Below are 16,963 nucleotides of genomic sequence, written 5' to 3'. Positions count from 1 at the left end.
CAGCTTTCGAAACAGAGCAGAGTTCCTGAAGACGCGAGCATCATGTACCTTTCCCGGCCATCCCACGTTGATGTTGGTGAAACGTCCCTTGTGATCCACCAGGGCTTGCAGCAGCATTGAAAAGTACCCCTTGCGGTTTACGTAGTCGGTGGCTTGGTGCTCCGGTGACAAGATAGGGATATGGGTTCCGTCTATGGCCCCGCCACAGTTTGGGAATCCCATTTCAGCAAAACCATCCACTATTGACTGCACGTTGCCCAGAGTCACTACCCTTGATATCACCAGGTCTTTCATTGCCCTGGCAAATTGGATCACAGCAGCCCCCACCGTAGATTTGCCCACTCCAAATTGATTCCCGACTTACCGGTAGCTGTCTGGCGTTGCAAGCTTCCACAGGGCTATCGCCACTCGCTTCTCAACTGTGAGGGCTGCTCTCATCTTGGTATCCTGGCATTTCAGGGCAGGGGAAAGCAAGTCACAAAGTTCCATGAAAGTGCCCTTACGCATACGAAAGTTTCGCAGCCACTGGGAATCGTCCCATACCTGCAGCACGATGCGGTCCCACCAGTCTGTGCTTGTTTCCTGGGCCCAGAATCGGCGTTCCACGGCATGAACCTGCCCCAGTAACACCATGATTTCCACATTGCTGGGGCCTGTGCCTTGTGAGAGGTCTATGTCCATGTCAATTTCCTTATCACTCTCGTCGCCGCGCTGCAATCGCCTCCTCGGCTGGTCCGGGTTTCGCCTTGGCATGTCCTGGCTCTGCATATACTCCAGGACAATGCGCGTGGTGTTCATAGTGCTCATAATTGCCGCGGTGATCTGAGCGGGCTCCATGATCCCAGTGCTAGCTATGGCGCCTGGTCAGAAAAAAGGCGCGAAAGTAGTATCTGATGGACCAGGAGAAGGAGGGAGGTCGGGAGGAAGGGAGGGCCGAGTGACGACATGGCGTACAGGTACAGGAACAGGGAGAAACACAAACAACTGTCACACAGAATGGTCCCCCCAAAGATTAAACTGAAAACCCTGGGCTTAGCAGGCCATTGATTTCACGGAGGAAGGGGAAGCAAATGAATACAGAACAAATCTATTTTTTACATCTTAAGCTGGCAGCCGATGGTGCAGCATGAGTGATAGCCTCTCGAGTATGACGATGACGGATACCAGTCATAATATACCATCGTCTGCCAAAAGGCAAGGGGCTGCTGCTGTGTAGCAATGCAGCCCCACGTCTGCCAGCCCCACGTCCGCCAGCACCCAGCCTTGCCCTCGGCCTCTTCTGGGTGCTTAGCAGACAATACTGGGCAATTGGCAGAAAATAGTATATTACGATTGGTAGCCATCATCATCGAAACATGTCTGCCCAGGTGGCCATGATTGACAGCCACTCCAGTACGACGACGATGGGTACCAATCATAATATACCATTGCCTATCAAAGGGCAAGGGGCTGGTGCAATGCAGCCCTACGGCTGCCAGCCCCACGGCTATCACTCATGCTACACCGTGTACCACCAAAAGGCAGTTAGCAGCTGCTGCTGTGTAGCAATGCAGTCCCACGTCTGCCGGCACCCAGAGGACATATGGTGACGGTGAGCTCAGCTGAGCTGAGCGGGCTCCATGCTTGCCGTGGTATGTTGTCTGCACAGGTAACCCAGGTAAAAAGGCGCGAATCTATTGTCTGCCGTTGCTGTGACGAGGGGGGAGGGGCCTGACGACATGTACCCAGAACCGCCCGCGACACTGTTTTGCATGATCCGGGCATTGGGATCTCAACCCAGAATTCAAAGAAAAGGCGCGAAAGTAGTATCTGACGGACTAGGGGAAGGAGGGAGGGCGGGCCGAGTGACGACATGGCGTTCAGGTACAGGGAATTAAAATCAAGAACGGTGGCTGTGCATCAGGGAGAAACACAAACAACTGTCACACAGAATGGTCCCCCCAAAGATTAAACTGAAAACCCTGGGTTTAGCAGGCCGTTGATTTGACGGAGGGAGGGGGAAGCAAATGAATACAGAGCAAATCTATTTTTTACATCTTAAGACGACTGTGCAGCATGACTGATAGCCCTCGGCATCTTTCTGGGTGCTTGGCAGCAAATACTGGGCGCTTGGCAGTTAGTGTATGACGATGGTCTTCAGGCCTATTGCACAATCGGGTGCTCGGGGAAGACTCTGCTAACGTGCGATGACCCGACTTGTAATAGGACGGTTAACAGTCGTAATACACCATCTACTGCCAAAAGGCAAGCACCACGGCTGCCAGCACCCAGATCGCCGATGAAGGCTACCAGTCTACTGCACCATCTACCGCCAAAAGGCAGTTAGCAGCTGCTGCTGTGTAGCAATGCAGTCCCACGTCTGCCGGCACCCAGAGGACATATGGTGATGGTGAGCTCAGCTGAGCTGAGCGGGCTCCATGCTTGCCGTGGTATGTTGTCTGCACAGGTAACCCAGGTAAAAAGGCGCGAATCTATTGTCTGCCATTGCTGTGACGGGGGGGGAGGGGCCTGACGACATGTACCCAGAACCGCCCGCGACACTGTTTTGCATGATCCGGGCATTGGGATCTCAACCCAGAATTCCAAGGGGCGGCGGAGACTGTGGGAACTGTGGGATAGCTGTCGGATAGCTACCCATAGTGCAATGCTCTGGAAGTCTACGCTAGCCTCGTACTGTGGACGCGGTCCGCCGACTAGAGCACCTAGAGCATTTTATGTGTGGACACACACAATCGGCTGTATACAACCGATTTCAATAAAACCGGCTTCTATAAATTCGAACTAATTTCATAGTGTAGACATACCCTTAGAGAGGTCAGAGCATGTAGAGATGGAGTGAGAAAGGCCAAAAGCCGTGTGGAGTTGGACCTTGCGAAGGGAATTAAAAGCAATAGTAAGAGGTTTTACAGCCATATAAATAGGAAGAAAGCAAAGAAAGAAGAAGTGGGACCGCTGAAGACTTAGCTGGAGAGGAGATTAAGGATAATCTAGGCATGGCACAATATCTAAACGAATATTTTGCATCGGTGTTCAATGAGGCCAATGAAGGGATTAGGAATATTGGCAGCGTGACAGAGGGGGATACAGGAGGGGGGGTTACCGTATCCGAGGTAGAAACCAAACTTGAACACCTTAATGGGACTAAGTCAGGCAGACCGGATGATCTTCATCCGAGAATATTGAAGGAATTGGCACGAGAAATAGCAGGCCCCTTAGCGATAATTTTTAATGAATCTGTAAACTCTGGGGTTGTTCCATTGGACTGGAGAATAGCTAATGTGGTTCCTATTTTCAAGAAAGGGAAAAAAAGTGACCCGGGTAACTACAGGCCTGTCAGTTTAACATCTGTAGTGTGCAAGGTCCTGGAGAAAATTCTGAAGGAGAAAGTAGTTGAGGACCTTGAGGTCAATGGCAATTGCGACAAATTACAACATGGTTTTACCAAAGGCAGATCGTGCCAAACCAATCTGATCTCCTTCTTTGAGAAAGTAACGGACTTATTAGATAAGGGAAATGCGGTGGACCTAATATACCTTCATTTCAGTAAGGCGTTTGATACTGTACCACACGAGGAATTATTGGTTAAACTGGAAAAGATGGGGATCGATATGAAAATCCAGAGGTGGATAAGGAACTGGTTAATGGGGAGACTGCAGCGGATCGTATTGAAGGGTGAACTGTCAGGTTGGAGGGAGGTCACCAGTGGAGTCCCTCAAGGTTCGGTTTTGGGACCCATTTTATTTAATCTATTTATTACTGACCTCGGAACCAATTGTAGGAGTGGGCTGATAAAGTTTGGGGATGACACAAAGCTGGGAGGTATTGCCAATTCGGAGGAGGATCGGGATATTCTGCAGGGAGACTTGAATGACCTTGTGAATTGGAGTAAGAGAAATAGGATGAAATTTAATAGTGAAAAGTGTAAGGTGATGCATTTAGGGATGACTAACAACAATTTTAGTTACAAGCTGGGGACGCATCGGTTGGAAGTAACGGAGGAGGAGAGAGACCTCGGGGTCCTTGTGGACCGCAGGATGACTATGAGTCGACAATGTGACGTGGCGGTGAAAAAAGCCAATGCGGTCTTGGGATGCATTAGGCGAGGTATATCTAGTAGGGATAAGGAGGTGCTGCTTCCGTTGTACAAGGCACTGGTGAGACCTCATTTGGAGTACTGTGTGCAGTTCTGGTCTCCCATGTTTAAAAAAGATGAACTCAAACTGGAACGGGTACATAGAAGGGCCACTAGGATGATCAGAGGAATGGAAAACCTGTCGTATGAAAGGAGACTAGAGGAGCTCCGGTTGTTTAGCCTGACCAAACGAAGGCTGAGGGGGGATATGATTGCTGTCTTTAAATATATCAGAGGGATAAATACCAGGGAGGGAGAGGAATTATTCCAGCTCAGTACTAATGTGGACACGAGAACGAATGGATATAAACTGGCCGTGGGGAAGTTTAGGCTTGAAATTAGACGAAGGTTTCTGACCGTCAGGGGGGTGAAATATTGGAACAGCCTTCCGAGGGAAACGGTGGGGGCGAAGGACCTGTCTGGTTTTAAAATTAAGCTAGATAAGTTTATGGAGGGAATGGTCTAATGGGATAACTTGATTTTAGTCACAGGAACAGCGTGCCATCTCTGGTAAATAGTATAATGGCTAATAAGGGTAAGGCTGGAGAATCTTGCCTACGTGCTCGGGGTTTTACTGATCACCATATTTGGGGTCGGGAAGGAATTTTCCTCCAGGGTAGATTGGCAGAGGCCCTGGAGGTTTTTCGCCTTCCTCCGCAGCATGGGGCAGGGATCGCTAGCTGGAGGATTCTCTGCTAATTGAAGTCTCTAAACCACAGGATTTGGGGACTTCAACAGCAGAGTCAAGGGTAAGGGTAGGGACGGCTTTGTGGCCTGCATCATGCAGGAGGTCAGACCAGATGATCATAATGGTCCCTTCTGACCTTATAGTCTATGAGTCTATGAGTCTATGATCTTCCTTTTTCTCTCCATTCTTATACTATTCTGCACTCATTGAGGATTATTTCCAGCTGGGGTTCAGGTGATAGCCAGTCTTTTTACACAGGGACCCCCAGTTGTTTTCCATTGCCAAGTTCTTGCTCACCCCCTCCTTCATGCCAAAGAACAGCCAGTTAACTCAGTGATAGTCCACTTTACTTTGTTGCCATAGGTGTTGCTTTGTCTGTTGATTCTGAGGAACTAGTTTGTGCCTGCTTTTTTAAATGTGGGGCATGTTGCCGCAATGTTATGCAGCAGAATCTTGTAACTTTACATACAATGTTGATACATATATTTTACCAGGACAGTAATTTTCAGCAGATTATGAGTTTTCAAATGATATCTCACCAGGCATACTTTGTAAAAAATTTACCACGGTCTTGTAAAGAGGATGAACATAGGGATCCATAGTCTGTCACACTGTGTTAAGTTCCTGACTGTTGTTAGGGTTAGATTTAGATTATTTATCTAGATATCAGATACCCCAGGCTCAGTTAATTTGTAATAGTCAAAGACAAAACAGCACAACATAGGAAGGTAAAAATCAATGCACCACCAATCCAGGTGGAAGTTCTGCAGCTTCACTTCTGTTCCATCTATCTTGCAGAAATTCACCCCTTTATATAGAATCAAAGAATCATAGAAGATTAGGGTTGGAAGAGACCTAAGGAGGTCATCTAGTACAACCCAGTGCTCAAAGCAGAACCAAGCATATACCACATGTTTACAAAAAAGAGACAAAACAAATTCCATTCTCATAATCTTTCTACCTGTGAAGTTCATTTCATGGCATCTCAGTTTACACAGTTGTTAAGCTGAAGATAAAACTCTGTTTAACAAGCCATTATCTCATCAATCACAGAAGAGATATGCAACAACAAGCATTCCTGTTCTCAGACTCCTGTACATCAGGACACATATTCTAAGGTTCAGTGGACCAAAGCAAGCAGACACACACAATCCATCATTCATCAATACACTAAGATTCCACCTGAGAACAAAGGATTATGGATACAGAGCATTATAAGCACTTTGGTTCATCCACAAACAATTATGGGAATCTGGTTTATCTCCCAACAGATATCAAGAACTTTGCTTCAGCTGTTAACACTGTTACAAACTTCAGTCTAAGTCACTTGAGGTCTATTTACAAAGGTATTTAGGCACTAAAAGATGCAGATTGGTATCTAGTGCATTTTTTTTAAAATGTCATAGAATTTAGGCACCTAAATCCCAAGAGGTATAAATAGCTTTAACAATCCAGCCCTTAGTGCCTCAGTTCCCATCTGTAGAATGGGGATAATCTGTAGAATGGGAATAATGTGTGTCCATGTGTCCCTGCTGTGCCCTGCTAGAGATGTGTGTGTGTGTGTTGCCTCCTGCTGGAGGGAATGAGGACTGCTCAATGTGTGTGTGCACGCGCGTGTGCCTCTCTGTGGGAGGAAAAGGTGCAGACTCACGTCTGATTGCTGTATCCATGTATGTGACAGAACAAGCAGAGAGTTGCCAATAAGCAAACACCCAGCCAAGACACAGATGCGTCGTCATGCGGATGATTCCAGAAGGGACAATGGGGACAAACACAAGAGTTTATAGCTCAATCCGGCCTGATCTGTAGCAGTGCTGGCTGCCCGACATGCCCACTCAGGCTACTGGGAGATGTGGGATCTTTCTTTAGCCACTCCAGGTCAGGACAGTGTAGCTATTGGGTTTAATTTTAAAACAAGGGGGTACGTTAGAATTTACCTTCAAAATCTTCCTAATTAAACCCAGAGTACTTAAGGGATTGTGTCCCAGGAGGCTCAGAATGCAGATGAAATGCCCCGACTCTACCACGTCCACAGCATATACAGGCACCCTGACTTGCTGCAAAGGTAAGTCTGTTGTTGTTTTAATTTCTCTTATATGCAAGGGATCTGTTCTGCTTATGGTTACATCTGTTCCACTTGGGTAGGATTTTGTTCTTCCCCCGTGGAACTGAGAGAATACCATTCAAAACAAACAGAATTCAGACAAAAAGGGTTTTAGTTATTCCAAGGCAATTGTTGAGTAACGACATTGAAGTCAAATGTCTTCTTACAGATTTACATGGGTGAACTCTGAATCATGGTGCTCTGTTTGTATTTTATTTTTAAAATAGATAGCTTGATAGATACAGGAGTGTGTATGGAGATAGATAGATAGATAGATAGATAGATAGATAGATAGATAGATAGATAGATAGATAGATAGATGAGTGTGCATTTGGATGGATGGATGGATAAATTGGCTAAGCTTAATTAAAGTCAGCGTGGCTGCACCAACTCATACCAGCTGATGAAACCAAAAAGACTATCAGAGCTTGTAGTTTTTAGCCTAGAAAAATGCAGGCTGAGAAGGATCTGGTTGACATAAATACATCAAGGAGGTAAACTCCGGGAAGAGAGACAAGCTATTGAAGCTGAAGAACAAAGTCGCCACAAGAACACATAGGCAGGAACAGCTTCCCCATCAGAGGAGTGGGGGGGGGCACATAACCTACCCAATTAGAAACTGGAGATGGGTCAGTTTATGAATCCTTATTGCGGTTGCAGGAACAAACCATCACGATGTGTAGAAAGAATAGAAAATATGGAAGGTGACCAGCTTGGCTAAACAGTGAAATCCTTGCTGATCTTAAATGCAAAAAAGAAGATTACAAGAAGTGGAAGCTTGGACAAATGACCAGGGAGGAGTATAAAAATATTGCTCAGGCATGCAGGAGTGAAATCAGGAAGGTCAAATCACACTTGGAGTTGCAGCTAGCAAGAGATGTTAAGAGAAACAAGAAGGGTTTCTTCAGGTATGTTAGCAACAAGAAGAAAGTCAAGGAAAGTGTGGGCCCCTTACTAAATGAGGGAGGCAACCTAGTGACAGAGGATGTGGAAAAAGCTAATGTACTCAATGCATTTTTGCCTCTGTCTTCACAAACAAGGTTAGCTCCCAGACTGCTGCACTGGGCAGCACAATATGGGGAGAAGGTGACCAGCCCTCTGTGGAGAAAGAAGTGGTTCGGGACTATTTAGAAAAACTGGACGTGCACAAGTCCATGGGGCCGGATGCGCTGCATCCGAGGGTGCTAAAGGAGTTGGCGGATGATATTGCAGAGCCATTAGCCATTATTTTTGAAGACTCATGGCGATCAGGGGAGGTCCCGGATGACTGGAAAAAGGCTAAAGTAGTGCCCATCTTTAAAAAAGGGAAGAAAGAGGAGCCGGGGAACTACAGGCCAGTCAGCCTCACCTCAGTCCCTGGAAAAATCATGGAGCAGGTCCTCAAGGAATCAATTATGAAACATTTAGAGGAGAGGAAAGTGATCAGGAACAGTCAGCATGGATTCACCAATGGGAAGTCGTGCCTGACTAACCTAATTGCCTTCTATGATGAGATAACTGGCTCTGTGGATGAGGGGAAAGCAGTGGATGTGTTATTCCTTGACTTTAGCAAAGCTTTTGATACGGTCTCCCACAGTATTCTTGCCGCCAAGTTAAAGAAGTATGGGGTGGATGAATGGACTGTAAGGTGGATAGAATGCTGGCTAGATCGTCGGGCTCAACGGGTAGTGATCAATGGCTCCATGTCTAGTTGGCAGCCGGTTTCAAGCAGAGTGCCCCAAGGGTCGGTCCTGGGGCCGGTTTTGTTTAATATCTTTATTAATGATCTGGAGGATGGTGTGGACTGCACTCTCAGCAAGTTTGCAGATGACACTAAACTAGGAGGCGTGGTAGATACACTAGAGGGTAGGGATCGGATACAGAGGGACCTAGACAAATTAGAGGATTGGGCCAAAAAAAACCTGATGAGGTTCAACAAGGACAAGTGCAGAGTCCTGCACTTAGGACGGAAGAATCCCATGCACTGCTACAGACTAGGGACCGAATGGCTAGGTAGCAGTTCTGCAGAAAAGGACCTAGAGGTCACAGTGGACGAGAAGCTGGATATGAGTCAACAGTGTGCTCTTGTTGCCAAGAAGGCTAACGGCATTTTGGGCTGTATAAGTAGGGGCATTGCCAGCAGATCGAGGAACGTGATCGTTCCCCTTTATTCGACATTGGTGAGGCCTCATCTCGAATACTGTGTCCAGTTTTGGGCCCCACACTACAAGAAGGATGTGGAAAAATTGGAAAGGGTCCAGCGGAGGGCAACAAAAATGATTAGGGGTCTGGAGCACATGACTTATGAGGAGAGGCTGAGGGAACTGGGAATGCTTAGTCTCCGGAAGAGAAGAATGAGGGGGGATTTGATAGCAGCCTTCAACTACCTGAAGGGGGGTTCCAAAGAGGATGGAGCTCGGCTGTTCTCAGTGGTGGCAGATGACAGAACAAGGAGCAATGGTCTCAAGTTGCAGTGGGGGAGGTCCAGGTTGAATATTAGGAAACACTATTTCACTAGGAGGGTGGTAAAGCACTGGAATGCGTTACCTAGGGAGGTGGTGGAGTCTTCTTCCTTGGAGGTTTTTAAGAACTGGCTTGACAAAGCCCTGGCTGGGATGATTTAGTTGGGAATTGGTCCTGCTTTGAGTAGGGGGTTGGACTAGATGACCTCTTGAGGTCCCTTCCAACCCTGATATTCTATGATTCTATGATTCTATGAATGGGATGATATGACAGGGCTGCCTGCAGTAACCAGGACTGGATTGGATTGGACTACACTGAATGACCCAGGAGGTCCCTTCCATTCCTGTGTCCCTATGAGCTGGCCCATAATGCCCACATGCAAAATATTTTTCCTCTTCCTTCTTCAGATGAGCTATACCAGTGAAACTGCACAAGGAATCACAGCATGGTGACCCAATTCATTTTCCTCCGTTTCTCCCAGGATCCAGTGACTCGAGCAATACTTTGTGTAGGTTTCTCCATTATCTACACCATTTCCCTGATGGGCAACAGCATCATCATCCTCATCACAATGCTGGACTCGGCTCTCCACACCCCCATGTATTTCTTCCTCTGGAATCTGTCCTTCCTGGAGAGCTGCTACATCTCTGTCACCATTCCCAAGATGCTGGTCAACTTTGTCTCTGAGGAGAGGACCATCTCCTTCACTGGGTGTGCCATCCAGATGCACTTCATCCTTTCTCTTGGGACAGCAGAGTGCTACCTGCTGGCTGCAATGGCCTATGACCGCTACAGGGCCATCTGCTCCCCTCTGCACTACCCCACCATTATGAATCCCAGAGCCTGCACCAAGATGGCCACTGCCTGCTGGCTCTGTGGAATCCTGATGCCCATGGGCAAAGTGATTTGGATCTTCTCCTTGCCCTACTGTGGGCCCAATGAAATCAACCACTTCTTCTGCGACATCCACCCTGTGCTGAAGCTGGCCTGTGGGGACACCTCCAGTAGTGAGGTCTTCATTGTACTGATCAGCCTACTAATCACTGTCATCCCCTTCCTGATGGTGCTGGTGTCCTATGCCTGCATCCTCTACACCATCCTGAAGACAACTTCATCTGAGGGAAGGCACAAAGCTTTCTCCACCTGCTCCTCCCATCTCATCGTGGTCATCTTGTTCTATGGCTCAGCCTGCGCTATGTACCTGCGGCCCAAGTCCAGCCACATAGCAGACGTGGACAGAGTGGCGGCCCTGTTTTATACCGTCGTCACCCCCACATTAAACCCCATGATCTACAGCCTAAGGAACCAGGAGGTGAAGGCTGCTCTGAGGAGACTGAGGGGGAGGAAAATGTTTTCATGAAATATTTAACATTTTTGGGGCTGTCCAGTTCAAATTAGGACTTTTTATGAAAATAAAGTATAATTACCAAACAATTTCTTCTGCCGGGGTTTTCACATTATAGCATCTTTTCTCTCCTATCATGTCTATGACTCTGTTATATGAGCACCTGTCTGAAAACTAAAGCCAGGCAGCTGAACATTCTATCTTTCTTTCTTTCTTACTTTGGTACAGATGCTTAGGAATAATTCACTGATGCCAATGTTGACACTCTGGGGGCTTGTCCGCATGGGGATACCCAAGAAAGTTAATCTAAATTAACTAAAGGTGTGGATTAAAAGTGGATTAGCTAAACAGCATTAAACCCTTCTCTGAACACTTTCATTCGGAATTACAGTGACCTTACTTTGGTTTAGCTTTGGAAGTGGAATTAAACTGACTTGAATTCAGGCTGTATTAATTTTGAATGAGAGTGTCCACACATGGGTTTAATGCAGTTCATCTAATCGTCTTTTAGTACACATCTGGACCTGCTCTACACGAAAAGTTAGATTGACCCAGCTTTATTGCCAGGACCGGCTCTAGGCACAAGAAAACCAAGCACGTGCTTGCGGCAGCACATTTTCAAGGGGAGCATTCTGGCCTTTTTTTTTTGTTGCTTCCGGCGGCAAAAGCCTAGAGCCGGCCCTGGCAGCAGCAGTGCGTCGTGTGCGGGGGGCGCCCTGGGGGAGCAGCGCCCACACCTTGTGGCTGGGCCAGGCAGGCTTCGAGCAGGGGACACTCAGGCTGGGGGACACCCCACGGGGCATACGGAGCCGCCTGCAGGTGCTGCAGGGCGGCCGCCCCCCAGCGCTGCAGCCGGGGCTGGGTGAAGCAGCCGGAGCCACCCAGGGACTGTGGCAGGGCAGTCAGAAGCAGAGCAGCAGCAGCAGCAACAGGGCCATAGAGGGTGGGGCGCTGCTGTGCGGGTCCTGCGTCCCGCTCTCCGGGACTCTGCTGCTTCTGGGGCTCTGCCCTCCCGGGTCCCGGCCAGTCCTGGAGGTGGGAGCCCTCGATTGAGGGACCCTGGGCTGAGGCGCGGTCCGGGAGCCCTGCTGCTTACCCCGACCCTGCCAGCGCCGGACCGGCTGGAGGCAAGAGGGGAGCAGGCAGAGTCATCACTGGTGGGGGGGAGCCCAGGGCTGGGGCAGCAGGGGGTGCGGGGGGGGGGGGAAGAGAAAGCCCAGGGCTGGGGTGGAAGGGAGTGTGTGTGGGGGGAAGAGAGCCTAAAGCTGAGGTGGGGGGGCAACCAAAAAATGTTTTGCTTGTGGCGGCAAAAAACCTAGAGCCGGCCTGATAGTGACCAATAGATTTCAGTAGTCAATAAACGATCGGCAAAAAGGCAGTGATGTTATAGAATTTTCACTAGGTGGCAGTATAGTGCAAGAATGAAATGTGGGATAGTATTATCTGAAATGCCCACTAGGGGACTTAAAATTAGATGCAATTATACAAAGAACATTGTCTGCAAGTTCTATTATACAAGTCCCATTGGGCATTGTTAGCCCCAAAGCTTTGGAGAAACAAAATTAACCAAGTGGGAGAATGGGTGAAGTGGGACCATAGTAAAAAGCATGAAGATATCAGCGGTAGATGCAGGTCTCTTTACTGAGACGATCCAGTTTCTGTAGAATGATGAAAGACAAGAACCTCAGTGGAACCTGAGTCCTGTACCCCAAACACTGAGAAACAGGAGTTCATCAACTCAAGCTTGAGCTGTCCTGTGGATAGAGGTAGGCATCCACTCCCAAACTGCTGTTACTTTGCATTTATATATCAGCTTCCAAACAGGGATATCAAAGTGCTTTAGCAGTAAAGCATTAGCAATTGAAACTTCTCCTTCTGTGATTGCTAAAACGTAGCTAAGGGTAAAAACTCTAAAACAATAGCAATAGACAGAACACTATGGCATGTTGCTCAAAGGGAAAATTCCAGGAAACCAATATGAGGAAAGTCCCTCTGACTTCCTCTGGAGAAATGCATGAACCCAGTCAGGGACTGGAAATGAGACACACATATTTACCAATGAAGGTAATTAATCATTGGAACAATTTACCAAAGTGTTGTGGTGGATTCTCCATCCCTGGCAATTTTTAAATCAAGGTTGGATGTTTTTTTCCCAAAGGGTGTGCTGTAGTTCAAACAGGAATTAATCTCATGTTCTGTGTTACACAGAGGTTCAGACTGCATGCTAACATGGGCCTTTCTGGTCTTGGAATCTATGAAATCTATGAATAAAAGGGGAGAGATTCTAACTAGGGTGTCAGACTGTCCAAAATATCAAGGCTGTGGGGAAAACCCATCTGACTGGACTTGGGGGGGGGTGCCAGGGTTAAGTGGAACTTGCATAAACTGGCAATGAAGGGTGATGACAGAGACAAGGTCGGTGAGGTAATAGACCTCTATGTAGCTCAAAAGCTGGTCTCTCTCACCAACAGAAGCTGGTCCAATAAAATATATCACCTCACCCACTTTGTCTCTCCAATATCCTGGGACCCACATGGCTTCTACTACACTGCACACAATGAAAGATTATTTTTAGGTAAGACACTATGCTTATTATGCAATATTATTGTTTTAACCCTCTTTCCCTCTGCTGGTTACATTTCTGTGGACCAATCAATCACACTTGTTTTTTGAAGAAGCCTTCCTAAGTCGCGGTGAAATAAAAGTAATTAACTTTCTTAGCAATATAGTTTGAAATTTACAAATTGTCTTAATGGATTTAGGAGCCAACCATTCAAAAATGATTTGGATACCTAACTCTTTTAGAGTGCTATGAAAGTCTCAACTTACATAGTCTAAGTCTTCATGTTACTGACAGTGAATACCCAGCACAATTTTAATAGCCTTTCCAGCTTCCACAACTTAGAATCATAGATCATAGAATATCAGGGTTGGAAGGGACCTCAGGAGGTCATCTAGTCCAACCCCCTGCTAAAAGCAGGACCTATCCCCAACTAAATCATCCCAGCCAGGGATTTGTCAAGTCTGACCTTAAAAACCTCTAAGGAAGGAGATTCCACCACCTCCCTAGGGAACCCATTCCACTGCTTCACCACCCTCCTAGTGAAAACGTTTTTCCTAATAGCCAACCTAGACCTCCCACACTGCATCTTGAGACCATTGCTTCTTGTTCTGTCATCTGCTACCACTGAGAACAATCTAGATCCATCCTCTTTGGCATCCCCTTTCAGGAAGTTGAAAGCAGCTATCAAATCCCCCATAATTCTTCTCTTCTGCAGATTAACAATCCCAGTTCCCTCAACCTCTCCTTATAAATCATGTGCTCCAGCCCCCTAATAATTTTTGTTGCCCTCTGCTGGACTCGTTCCAATTTTTCCACATCCTTCTTGTAGTGTGGGGCCCAAAACTGGACACAGTACTCCAGATGAGGCCTCACCAATGCCGAATAGAGGGGAATGATCACATTCCTTGATCTGCTGGCAATGCTTATACTGCCCAAAATGCCATTAGCCTTCTTGGCAACAAGGGCACACTGTTCACTCATATCCAGCTTCTTGTCCACTGTAACCCCTAGGTCCCTTTCTATAGAACTGCTGCCTAGCCATTCGGTCCCTAGTCTGTAGCAGTGCATGGGATTCTTCTGTCCTAAGTACAGGACTCTGCACTTGTCCTTGTTAAAACTCATCAGATTTCTTTTGGCCCAATCCTCTACTTTTTCTAGGTCCCTCTGTATCCTATCCCTACTCTCCAGCGTATCTACCACTCCTCCCAGTTTAGTGTCACCTGCAAACTTGCTGAGGTTGCAATCCATGCCATCCTCCAGATCATTAATGAAGATATTGAACTAATCTGGCCCCAGTAGCGACCCTTGGGGCACTCTGCTTGATACCGGCTGCCAACTAGACATGGAGACATTGATCAGTACGCGTTGAGCCCAACAATCTAGCCAGCTTTCTATCCACCTTATAGTCCATTCATCCAGCCCATACTTCTTTAACTTGCTGGCAAGAATACTGTGGGAGACTGTATCAAAAGCTTTGCTAAAGTCAAGGAATAACACAAGGAATTTCACCTCATCCACAGAGCCAGTTATCTCCTCATAGAAAGCAATTATGTTAGTCAGGCATGACTTTCCCTTTGTGAATCCATGCTGACTGTTCCTGATCACTTTCCTCTCCTCGAAGTGCTTCAAAAGTGTTTCCTTGAGGACCAGCTCCATGATTTTTCCAGGGACTGAGGTGAGGCTGACTGGCCTGTAGTTCCCCGGATCCTCCTCCTTCCCTTTTTTAAAGATGAGCACTACATTAGCCTTTTTCCAGTCATCCGGGACCTCCCCCGATCACCATGAGTTTTCAAAGATATTGGCTAATGGATCTGCAATCACATCCGCCAACTCCTTTACCACCTTCGGATGCAGCGCGTCCAGCCCCATTTAATTGTGCCCGTCCAGCTTTTCTAAATAGTCCCGAACCACTTCTTTCTCCACAGAGGACTGCTCACCTCCTCCTCATACTGTGCTGCCCAGTGCAGCAGTCTGGGAGCTGACTTTGTTCATGAAGACAAAGGCAAAAAAAGCATTGAGTACCTTAGCTTTTTCCACATCCTCTGTCACTAGGTTGCCTCCCTCTTTCATTAAGGGGCCCACACTTTAATTGACTTTCTTCTTGTTGCTAACATATCTGAAGAAACCCTTCCTGTTACTCTTAACATCTCTTGCTAGCTGCAACTCCAAGTGTGATTTGGCCTTCCTGATTTCACTCCTGCATGCCTGAGCAATATTTTTATACTCCTCCCTGGTCATTTGTCCAAGCTTCCACTTCTTGTAAGCTTCTTTTTTGTGTTTAAGATCAGCAAGGATTTCATTGTTAAGCCAAGCTGGTCGCCTGCCATATTTACTATTCTTTCTACACATTCGGATGGTTTGTTCCTGCAACCTCAATAAGGATTCTTTAAAATACAGCCAGCTCTCCTGGACTCTGAAACCTTTCCCCCTCATGTTATTCTCCCAGGGGATCCTGCCCATTAGTTCCCTGAGGTAGTCAAAGTCTGCTTTTCTGAAGTCCAGGGTCCATATTCTGCTGCTCTCCTTTCTTCCTTTTGTCAGGATCCTGAACTCAACCATCGCATGATCACTGCCTCCCAGGTTCCCATCCACTATTGCTTCCCCTACTAATTCTTCCAGGTTTGGGAGCAGCAGATCAAGAAGAATTCTTCCCCTAGTTGGTTCCTCCAGCACTTACACCAGGAAATTGTCCCCTACGCTTTCCAAAAACTTCCTGGTTTGTCTGTGCACTGCTGTATTGCTCTCCCAGCAGATATCGGGGTGATTGAAGTCCCCCATGAGAACTGGGCCATGTGATCTAGTAACTTCTGTTAGCTGCCTGAAGAAAGCCTCGTCCACCTCATCCCCTGGTCTGATGCTCTATAGCAGACTCCCACCACGACCTCACCCTTGTTGCTCACACTTCTAAACTTAATCCAGAGACTCTCAGGTTTTTCTGCAGTTTCATACTGGAGCTCTGAGCAGTCATTACTGCTCTCTTACATACAATGCAACTCCCCGACTTTTTCTGCTCTGCCTGTCCTTCCTGAACGGTTTATATCCATCCATGACAGTACTCCAGTCATGTGAGTTATCACACCAAGTGTCTGTTATTCCAATCACATCATAATTCCGTGACTGTGACAGGACTTCCAGTTCTCCCTGCTTGTTTCTCAGGCTTCTTGCATTTGTGTATGGGCACTTAAGATAACTCGTTGGTTTTCCTGCTTTCTCAGTATGAGGCAGGAGTCCTCCCCTCTTGCGGTCTCCTGCTCATGCTTCCTCCTGGTATCCCACTTCCCCACTTACCTCAGGGCTTTGGTCTCCTTCCCCCGATGAACCTAGTTTAAATACCTCCTCATTAGGTTACATAATGAAAAAGGTTTTCAACACAGTAATATTTCCTACAGGTGGTATATGTGATGATGTCTGTTGGGAATTTTTGATATTCTGGAATTGTGCAATTTTTAAAAATACTCTAGAGGAACATTTATAGATTGGAAGGCCACAAAGAACCATTAGATCCTGTAGCCTGGCCTCCAAGACTAGATGTGTATGTTGATTATTATGGATTATACGAAAATATCAGGTTATTCTCAGAAATATTAGCTCACATTTGGACGATTTTGTCGTGAGAAGAGATGAGATTACAAAACCAAATATTGGTAATTTTTCTCTCCTATGATTTTTATTCTTCCTAGATACACCCC

General features: G+C 46.9%; 1 pseudogene; it reads left to right on the top strand.

Annotated features, from left to right (window-relative positions):
* Positions 1–9,773: 9,773 nt before the first annotated feature.
* Positions 9,774–10,726, top strand: LOC128846900 (olfactory receptor 10A7-like; annotated as a pseudogene).
* The last annotated feature ends 6,237 nt before the right edge of the window (positions 10,727–16,963 follow it).

Source organism: Malaclemys terrapin, chromosome 12 (assembly GCF_027887155.1).
Source record: "Malaclemys terrapin pileata isolate rMalTer1 chromosome 12, rMalTer1.hap1, whole genome shotgun sequence".
Classification (NCBI taxonomy): domain Eukaryota; kingdom Metazoa; phylum Chordata; order Testudines; family Emydidae; genus Malaclemys; species Malaclemys terrapin.
Note: the sequence above shows the minus strand (reverse complement) of the source record. Positions and strands in the feature narration are given on the sequence as shown.